Source organism: Martes martes, assembly GCF_963455335.1.
Source record: "Martes martes genome assembly, chromosome: 7".
NCBI lineage: Eukaryota > Metazoa > Chordata > Mammalia > Carnivora > Mustelidae > Martes > Martes martes.
The window spans coordinates 108542906-108552869 of NC_137894.1; the positions used below are offsets into that span (position 1 = coordinate 108542906).

At 41.7% G+C, this 9964-nt stretch overlaps 1 pseudogene across 1 annotated transcript; it reads right to left on the minus strand.

The window, feature by feature from the left end:
* Positions 1–326: 326 nt before the first annotated feature.
* Positions 327–808, minus strand: LOC308346179 (large ribosomal subunit protein eL21-like; annotated as a pseudogene). Its single transcript has one exon. The product of its transcript is annotated as a large ribosomal subunit protein eL21-like (transcript).
* Positions 809–9964: the final 9156 nt, after the last annotated feature.

Consider the following 9964-nt stretch of genomic DNA (forward strand, 5'->3'; position numbering starts at 1 on the left):
AAGTCCCTACCTACTCTGGGCCCTGGGGAAATTCAAATCCGAGTAAGACAGAAGTACTATCTCTCTGCTGTATTCATGAGATGTTATGATCAAGGGCTAATTGTTATGAAAGCCCAGAGCCCAGGGTAAACTCCTGTGACCAGGAGGGGAAAATTGAAAAAATTTCAGGAAAAAGAGGAGATGATATGTAAGCTGAACGTTGTGACACTCAGAACTCCCATTCACTCCTGGCTTGGTACCTGGTTTGTGTTTGTTTGTCTCTTCAAGGTATTCTTTTTTTTTTTTTTTTTTAATAGTCTTGAGGTCTTTTATTTTCTTTACATTTATCATGCCATGAATTCATAGGGAGTGGGCACCAGCAGTTCAGGCTCGTTTCCATTGGTTCTCACGAACTGTGCTTCTCCCGGTGGAGCAGGCCGGCGCTTCAGTTGTACCCAAGTACCTTTCTCTCTGGCGTCCTTCTTTTTCTGGTCATTTTCCTTCACATGCTTCAGGAAGCTATCTCGGCTCTTGGAATGTTTAATATGCTCAACGCGTACATTAATTCTCTTGGCAAGAACCTTGCCCTTAACTTGTTTGTTTACAACAATGCCAGCAGCATGCTGAGTAACATTGTAGACTCTTCCCGTTTTGCCATGGTAACGTTTGCGGGGCGTTCCTTTCGAACAGTGCCCGTTCCCTTGATGTCCACAATATCACCTTTCTTGTAGATCCGCGTGTATACGGACAAAGGAACAAGTCCATGTTTTCTAAAAGGCCTGGAGAACAAACAATGGGTACCTCCCCTCTTTCCCTTTGTGTTGGTCATTTTGGACAGTTACTGGAAGATGGCGGTTCCCGCCGAAAGGAAGCCAGGGTATTCTTTACTATGGGCCAGGAATTATCCAAAGTGAGTCACATAGATTATTTTTATTTAATTCATAAGTGTTCAGCCAATTTAGATTCTTCCTTCCATCCCTTCTTACCTTCCCCGTACACCTCCAGGTCAGAGTCAGAAAGGAGGATATCCCTCTTCCTTCTCTAAGTGCTGGGATATTTGGGAACAGGCATGCTTCTCTCTCTCTCTCTCTTTTTAGATTTTGTTTGTTTATTTATTTATTTATTAGACAGAGAGCATGAGAGCAGGGAGGGTCAAATGGAGAAGCAGTAAGGAGCCTGATGCAGGATTCGATCCTAGGACTTCCGGATCATGACCTGAACCAAAGGCAGTCCCTTAACCAATTGAGCCACCCGGGCGCCCCATGGTTCTCTCTTTAGCGTCAGAGCACAGGAGACTTACCAGGCACTTATGGGACCTGGTGTGAGTGAAGTAGGGGAATTGTCAGAATGTTGGACAGGGCTGCGCTTCACCTCAGTAAGCAGGGACTCGCAGCAGACCAGCGAGACTCAGGGGTCTTTTTTGTTTCTGTCTCTTGCTGTAATTGTGCTCCAATTTTTTTGTCACACTAAAGAGGGGCCTTCTTTGAGGGCCAGACCATGTGGTACAAAATGGCAGATCAAGCCCTCATGTTTGCATTGTCTGGATTCCAGAGAGCAGCCAGGAGTTCAGTTGGGATCCCTGGAAGGGGGTCCTGGCCCAACTTGGTGTCCTGGCCCAACTTGGGTCAGGTACCTATGGTACCTGTCAGCTGTGGTCAGGATATCAGTCATGTTGCACAAAATGAATGTTGGGGGCTCTTTGTTATTTCCAGGTGTGCTGGGGAAGAGAAAGTAGAGAATGACCCATTGCCCCAAAATAATACACAGTGATTGTCTATTTATAACACCTTAATTTTTCAAATTAAATTGTTAATAGTAGAATTAATGAACTGAGAATATGAACATTTTAAGTTTCTTTTTTAAAAGATTTTACTTATTTGAAAGAGGGACAGAGAGTGAGTGCATGCCAGAGTAAAGGAGGAACAGAGGGAGAAAACCTCAAGCAGACTTTGAGCTGAGTGCAAAGCCCCACACGGAGCTCAATCCCATAATCCTGAGATCATGACCTGGGTCAAAACCAAGAGTGGGACGCTTAGCCAACTGAGCCACCCAGGCGCCCCAAATATTTTTAAGTTCTTTTGATTGCATTCTGCCACTTTGCCAACATGATTATCCTTTCTCATCCTGTCTAAATTTATAGGCCAAAAATTTGAAACCGATTATCACTTTCATCTTTTCAACCACAGAGGTAGAATAGTTCAAATATTTTCCACATACTTGATAGGCATTTATATTTATTTTTCTGCAAATTATCTATTGGTGTTCTTTGGTTCTATTATAGTTTTAGTGTTTCTGTGATTTACTTAAATCCATTTTTTATATGTTGAATTTCACATAGAGAAGGATACCATAATTCCTTGGAGATTTCTTTCATTGCTAAGCAAAGTTCTTAAAAAAGTCTTCCCTTAAAAATTCCTCCTCCTGAAAATCTTTCAAACAAAGATACTCCTAAGGTTCATCAAGGTTATTTATTGCAGAATTTTAATAACAAAAAATAGAAACAACCTAAGTATGTATCAGTTGAGGGATAGTAAAATTATAGCATATTCATACCATGGAATATTATATAGCCATTAAATATGAGGGAGATGTATATATATATTTGCATGGAGAGGTGTCAATGATATTAAATGAAAAAAAGCAAGAATTACAGAATTATATATAAAACAGTATCCTATTTATATTAGGAAAAACATAATATATGAAATATATAGCTACCTAAACAAGGTGAATATCAAAAATAAGTCTGGAAGAATATACTCAGAATTGTGACTGGTGAATTCCTTTCGTCATGGTTTGGAGTTAATGATTAAATTATGTATTTAGATATTGTTTTAATTTTTTAAAAATATTTACTTATTTATTTTTAGAGATAGAGAGAGAGCACAAGTGGTGGGGCAGAGGGAGAAGGAGAGAGAACCTCAAGCAGGCACCATACTCAGCGCGAGCCCAGTGGTGGGCTCAGTCTCACAACCCTGAGATCATGACCTGAGCTGAAACTAAGAGTCAGATGCTTAATGTTCTATACCATTCAGATGCCCTTTGTTTTAATTTTTCATAGGGAATACATATTACCTTTAAACTTTATTTCATGCTGTGTCCAGGTCGCTCAATCCATTAAACTTAGCAGTAGAATCAGGTCATAGGGTATGTGCTTCACCCTCACAAAATAGGGACAAATTGCTTTCCTCAATGTTTGTACCAATTAACATTCCCAGCAGCAGTGTATGAGAGGTTCTGTCATTCTAAAAACTCCTTAACCCACTCAGAGAGCAGACATTTATCTCTATATATTATCCTCTAATTTTTGTTTTATGTGTCTCTTAAAGTATACTCTTTAATTGATCTTGAATTAATTTTGCTATAAGTTGTGACATGGGACCTAAAATGACTTTTTTTTTGACAGACAGAGATCACAAGTAGGCAGAGAGGCTGGCAGAGAGAGGGAGTGGAGGAAGCAGGCTCCCTGCTGAGTAGAGAGCTCGATGTGGGACTAAATCCCAGGACCCTGAGATCATGACATGAGCTAAAGGCAGAGGCTTTAACCCACTGAACCACCCATGACTTTTTTTTTTTTTAAACAAATAACCAATTTTCCCACCGTTGTTCATTGACAAGACAAGTCCTTTTTCATTATACTGTTAAATCTTTCTCTTACTTACTCTCATCTGATGGTTCATCTGGTTGAATTTCAGTATCATTTTGTAGAGTATCCTAAATAACCTATTGAGATTTTATTGTAATTGCATTAGGCCCATGACTTATTTGGGTCTAAAACTGGCATACAACAGCTCATACCTCTACTCTCAAAATGAAATAACCGAACTCTTCACTGCATAGAATCAAGTATCTTCAGCCTGCTCCCGAAGTCCCCTATTATTTGTATCCGTATTCATCTTTCAGGCTCATCACTTCCAGCAGGCCAGTGTCTTCCTTGTCCGCTAAGCTTTCCTTATTTTTTTCCTACAAACTTTGTTCATGAAGTTCCCTCCAATCAGGAATGCCAACCCTTGGGGCGCCTTGGGGGGCCCAGATGGTTGGGCGTCTGCCTTCGTCTCAGGTCATGATCTCCAGGTCCTAGGATCGAGCCCCCACCTCGGGCTCCCAGCTCAGTGATGAGTCTTTAAAAAAAAAAAAAAAAAGAATACCAACCCTTTCTTCCATTCCCTTTGTTTTGTTTATCTAAAACTTTTCCTTCTTTCAAGGCCCTGCTGGGCTCCTAGCTAGTTAGAGTCCTAGACAGGAGTTAGCCCACTATGTTGCATTGCTATACAATCTTCCAGTAAGTCTGTATTTAATCTCACCAATCCTATGACTGAGTTAACTAAAATAAGACAATGGGAGACGAGAGAAACTTGCCTGGAGAGAAGTCAAGAAGAACAGTTGGTGGTAAGAGAACTTTTGCTCCTGTAAACTTGGAGTGGAGAGAATAGCAGGACAAGTGGAAGAGAGAAGCTGGAGCTGGTGTCTCAACATCTCACCTTACCCTCCTACCACCAGAAAACAGTGGTGAAGCCAGGTAATAGACAAGTCCAGCATCCACACCATCAAAATGCCTTGCATTTGAATAGTGCTTTAGGGTTTGCTAATTTGCACACACATCATCTCATTTAAATTTGCAAAACTGCAAAACTTTGAAGTAGGTGACATATCTCCATTTTACCAGTGAGGACCCTGAGGATTAGACGTTAAATGTCCCCAGCTAGGAACTGGCAGGGCCAGCTCTGTGACTCCAACCTTCCAGTGACTCCACTTCATCACTCACACTCCCTGTCGCTTCCGTGTTGACTTCAAAATTTTTCAAATTTTATTTTTAACTGTGGCAAAAAAAAAAAAAAAAAAAAAAAACCTCACATAATATGAAATTTCCCTCAACCACTTTTAAGTGTACGGTTAATCATGTTAACTATATTGACATCATTCTATAGCAGATCTCTAGAATTTTTTCATCTTGTAAAACTGCATTTCTATAGCCATTGAACAACAGTTCCCCATTTCTCCCTTCCCCCAGCCCTTGGCAACCACCATGCCACTTTCTGTTTCCATGATTTGGATTACTCTAGATATCTCCTATAAGTGGAATCATACAATATTTGCCTTTTGTGACTGGCTTATTTCACTCAGCTGATCCTTATGGGAGCATGTGTCTGAATTTCCTCTTTTTTAAGGCAGAATAATATTCCCTTGTAAATATATACTACACTTTCCTTATCTGTTCATTTGTCAATGGACACTTGGGTTGCTTCTACCTCTTGGCAACTGTGTAATTTTGCAATGGACATGCATGTACAAAAGTCTCTTTGAGATCCCACTTTTGGTTCTTTCCCATATATACCTAGAATGGGATTGATGGATCCTATGATGATTCTGCATTTAATTTTTTAAGGAGCCGTGTTAACTTTTACACAGACAGCCCCATTCTCATAGACTCTACTGCATTATGTTAAGCAGAGCATATCACCTTTCCTCTAATTAAATTGAAAATAGCCATCATGCTCTTATATAACCATTAAAATATGTTTAAACTTCTTACTTAAGATGCATCATTTACAACTTGGGCAACTGTAGATGCTTTCATTTCCTCCCAGTCTCAGTGAACACATTCTTCTTCACTTTTGCCTCCACCCCAGCCTCCAACCCCTAAGTCAGGGGCACTAGATGAGAAGATTCATGATGGAAGATCTATTTTTGTGCAATTCTGTGCCTCAAGTAACTAGCACAGTAACTAGCATATAATAAGCATTAAAAAAATGGTTAAATGAACTGGTGAGTGAGGGGGCCTTGGTGGCTCAGTCAGTTAAGTGTTTGCCTTCGGCTGGGATCATGGTCTCAGGGTCCTGGGATAGAGCCCCTTGTCACACTTCCTGCTCTCCCTCTGCCCTTCCCACTCGTGCTCTCTGTCTCTCAAATAAATAAATAAAATCTTTTAAAAAGAACTCTATCTGACAAATAAATTAATAAAACTTTAAAAAAGAATTGTGAGTGAGTGAATAAAAGACTATGTTCTGGGTATAGTAAAAAAAATTGAACTTATCCTCCAAAGTGGATGTTGTCATTTTTAAGAGAGCATAGTTCAGGACTTTTTTTTTTTCTTAAGATTTTATTTATTTGACAGAGAGACATATAGGGAGAGAGGAACCACAAGCAGGGGGAGTGGGAGAGGGAGAAGCAGGTTCTCTGCTGAGCAGGGAGCCAGATGTGTGGTTCAATCCCAGAATCCTGGGATCGTGACCTGAGCTGAAGGCAGATGCTTAACGACTGAGCCACCCAGGCGCCCCAGTTTATCACTTCTTGTTCCAGCAAAGCAGGAAGTAGATCACATATGGCAAAGAGATATTCAATGACATGAATTTTACCAGAACAAGGATACGATTTCTAGGATAAATTCAGACTAAAGCTCTAATGGTAACACAGAATCATACCAGCCATGAGGATTTGGAGAGCTTGGGAAACCCTTGGAATTCTAAGAATGTCCTGCTGGATTAATAGGACAGAGCTCTAGGTAGAAAAAGCCAAGAGAGGGTGCTAATAGCGCAGGACTGTATTTCTCTTCCCTTTTGCCAGACAGCATGGACCCTGGTTAGAGAGCATTGGCAGCAAAAGCATTGTCACACCAAGTGGAAGATTTCCTCGTGGCCAGCTTGCCGTGCATTAGGCTGATTGATGCCCTCTAATGAAGACAGGGGTGTGGGAGCAAAGAGAGGATTAAAGAAACTGAGAGCAGTTATTGTCTCCTAAAGAAAGCAAGGTCTCCTGCTAAAGGCTGCTGGCTATACATCTTCGGACTTGATATACAACCTTATGAAAGGAACTGGAGGAAATGGAATTACAGTGTATCAGCAAAACTTAAATCTAGACTTCACAAAAATCGCATGAATTTTCCAAGGATAGAGGCCCTGGAACAAATTGTTCAGTAGAAATTATGCTCTGCACATATTTAAAGAATGAATGAATTGTAGCTCTCTTCCATTCAAACGGGAAGATGGAATTCAAGTGAAAAATATCTTCTAATAGGCGTGTCCCCACAAAAAGATAAAAGACAAGGTTAAGTTGCTTTGATGATTATGTGAAATCTTTTCCTATTCTCTAAGTCACGAGTTTATTATTTTTTTCTAAAGATTTTTTTTTTTTAAGAGAGAGAGAGAGACAGAAATCCCAAGCTGGGGCAGTGGCAGAGGGAGAGGGAGAGGGAGAAGCAGGATCCCTGCTGAGCAGGGAGCCCAGTGGGGGGCTGGATCCCAGGACCTCGGGATCATGACCGGGGCCAAAGGCAGACTTTAACCGACTGAGCCACTCAGACACCTCTCTTAGTCATGAATTTAAATTCACACTAGCAGATCAATATAGTAAATAGTGGGACCTTTTTTATATATTGCTTAATATAGGAGACAGCATGGTTTCATGGAAAATGCTAAACACCAGTCAAAAGACTTGCGTTCTGACACTAGTATCGCTTGGACCGCACTGGCCTTTCAGAAAATTATCGGTTTTCATTGCCTACAGTGCCAGAAGAATGATACAAAGCTGATCATGTCACTCCCCAGCATAAAATTCTTCATGGGCATCTGTCATTTGTAGACAAATTCAGAGCACTTTCGCCTAGTAAATTCCTTATCTCACTCCGACTTACCCAAATAGCTTAACGTCTATCATTTGCCCCTCCAAACATGTCAAGCAGTACTGAATGATATGTAATTTTCTCAGGATAAACCACACTCATTCATGCTTTCACTGCTTAAACACCCTTCTCCCTTCTTTTATTTGGCTTCTACTCATGCTTAAGTGCCACTACTCTGACTTTCCTCGAGGAACCTCCATGTGTCCCCTTGTTAATACTGCCATAATGACGTCGTATTAAAATTAACAATTTGCATGCCTGCCTTCCCATTAGACTCTTCTTCCACCGCCATAAAAGCAATCTCTTTTTGTCATAGAAATTCAAACAAAGTGTAGAAAGTAAAATGTCCCCTTGAAACCCACTCCCAAAGGCAGTTCTTGTTAACACAGAGCAGGAAACCGTAAGTTTCCTTTGAATTTTCAGAACATAGCAGTGCCTGGTATATAAGAGGCCTCAATAAACAGAGCTAAATGGGGGTGCCTGGGTGGCTCAGTCAGTTGAGCATCCAACTCTTGGTTTTGGCTAAGGTCAGATCTCATGGGTCATGGAATTGAGCCCTGTTTTAGGCTCCAGGGTCAGCGGGGAGTCTGCTTGAAGATTCTCGCCCTCTGCCTCTCCCCCTGCACCCGTGTACTCTGTCTCTTTCTAAAATAAAATAAATCTTGGGGTGCCTGGGAGGCTCTGTTGGTTGGGTGTCCAAATCTTGGTTTCAGCTCGGGTCATGGTCTCAGGGTCGTGGGATGGAGCCCTGTGTCAGGGCTCCGTGCTCTATGGGGAGTCTGCTTAAGATTCTCTCTCCCTTTCCCATTGCCCCTCTCCCCTTTGCTCTCTCTCTCTAAAACAGATAAATAAATCTTTTAAAAATAAAATAAATAAATCTTTAAAATAAACAGAGCTAAGTAAATGAATCTATAAAAAGAAGATGGCATAGCTAGTTATACCAGCCAGCAGTATGTTGTGGTGATGGAATCATGCGGGATAATGACAATGAAATCTCTTTGAACCCTGGAGAGCATCATGTAAGTCCAAAATCTCGTGGCAAGTGACTAATGACCTTGGGCCTCATTTTATCTGGCATCTTGGTTTCAATGATGCTGATGCTGATGATAAAAATAAACAATAGCTAACATTCACTGAGCACTTTTCATGTCTGAAGTACTGTCCTAAGTGTTTCACCCGTATTTTTTTTAAAAGATTTTATTTATTTATTTGACAGAGAGATCACAAGCAGGCAGAGAGGCAGGCAGAGAGATAGGAGGAAGCAAGCTCCCCGCTGAGCAGAGAGCCTGATGCGGGGCCCAATCCCAGGACCCTGAGATCATGACCTGAGCCGAAGGTAGAGGCTTAACCCACTGAGCCAGGCGCCCCAGTGTTTCACCTGTATTAACTCACTTAATTATTATAAGAATCTAAAAGGTGAAGCCTATTAATTTCGCCTTTTTTTTTTTTTTTTGGGATGACGAAACCAAGGTACAGAAGGCTATGTAACTTCCCCTCCAAAACCACTGAGGTAATGAGTAATACAGTCAGGATTTAACCCAGAGAATCTTGCACCTGGATCCACACTCCGCCCCATCACCGGGCTGCCCCTGATATACAACCCTGAGGTCATAACAAGAGCCAGTTACTTCCCATTCCTACAGTGCTTCTTGATCTAGTTTTAGAGTCGGAAGTACCTTAATCTCTGTCGCCCTTTGTTTCCTCACATGAAAAATGGGTATATTAGGGACGCCTGGGTGGCTCAGTTGGTTAAGCAGCTGCCTTCGGCTCAGGTCATGATCCCAGCATCCTGGGATCAAGACCCACATCAGGCTCCTTGCTCAGCAGGGAGCCTGCTTCTCCCTCTGCCTCTGCCTGCCACTCTGTCTGCCTGTGCTCGCTCTCTCTCTCTAACAAATAAATAAATTTAAAAAAAATTTTAAAAATAATATAAATAAATAAATAAATAAATGGGTATATTAATGGCCCCCATCTCACAAAGTTATTCGTGTGGAGTATCTCCAACTCTGCCTCAGGGAGCCGAGCGAGGAAGGGGATGAAACCCAGACCCTGGAGCCAGGGACCGACCACACTGCAACAGAGAAGTGGGAAAGGAAGACAAGAAGACTGCCCTGGTGACCCTAATCCCAGAGGAGCTCAGCATCCCTCGACAATTGTATTTGCTGGCAGATGAATGCTGAGAACTAGCACTCTAAGTCGGGCCTTTTCAGTCAAAGTCTCGGTGGCCAAGGAAGCAGGCTCCCGTGAAGAGAAAGCGCACTCACAAGATGGGACCCTCACTTATTAATTCGGTTCTTTGGCTCTGGTCCGTACTAATGGCCACAGTGGTTGATGGCTACCTATACCTGATAGGACAGGAATGGAAGT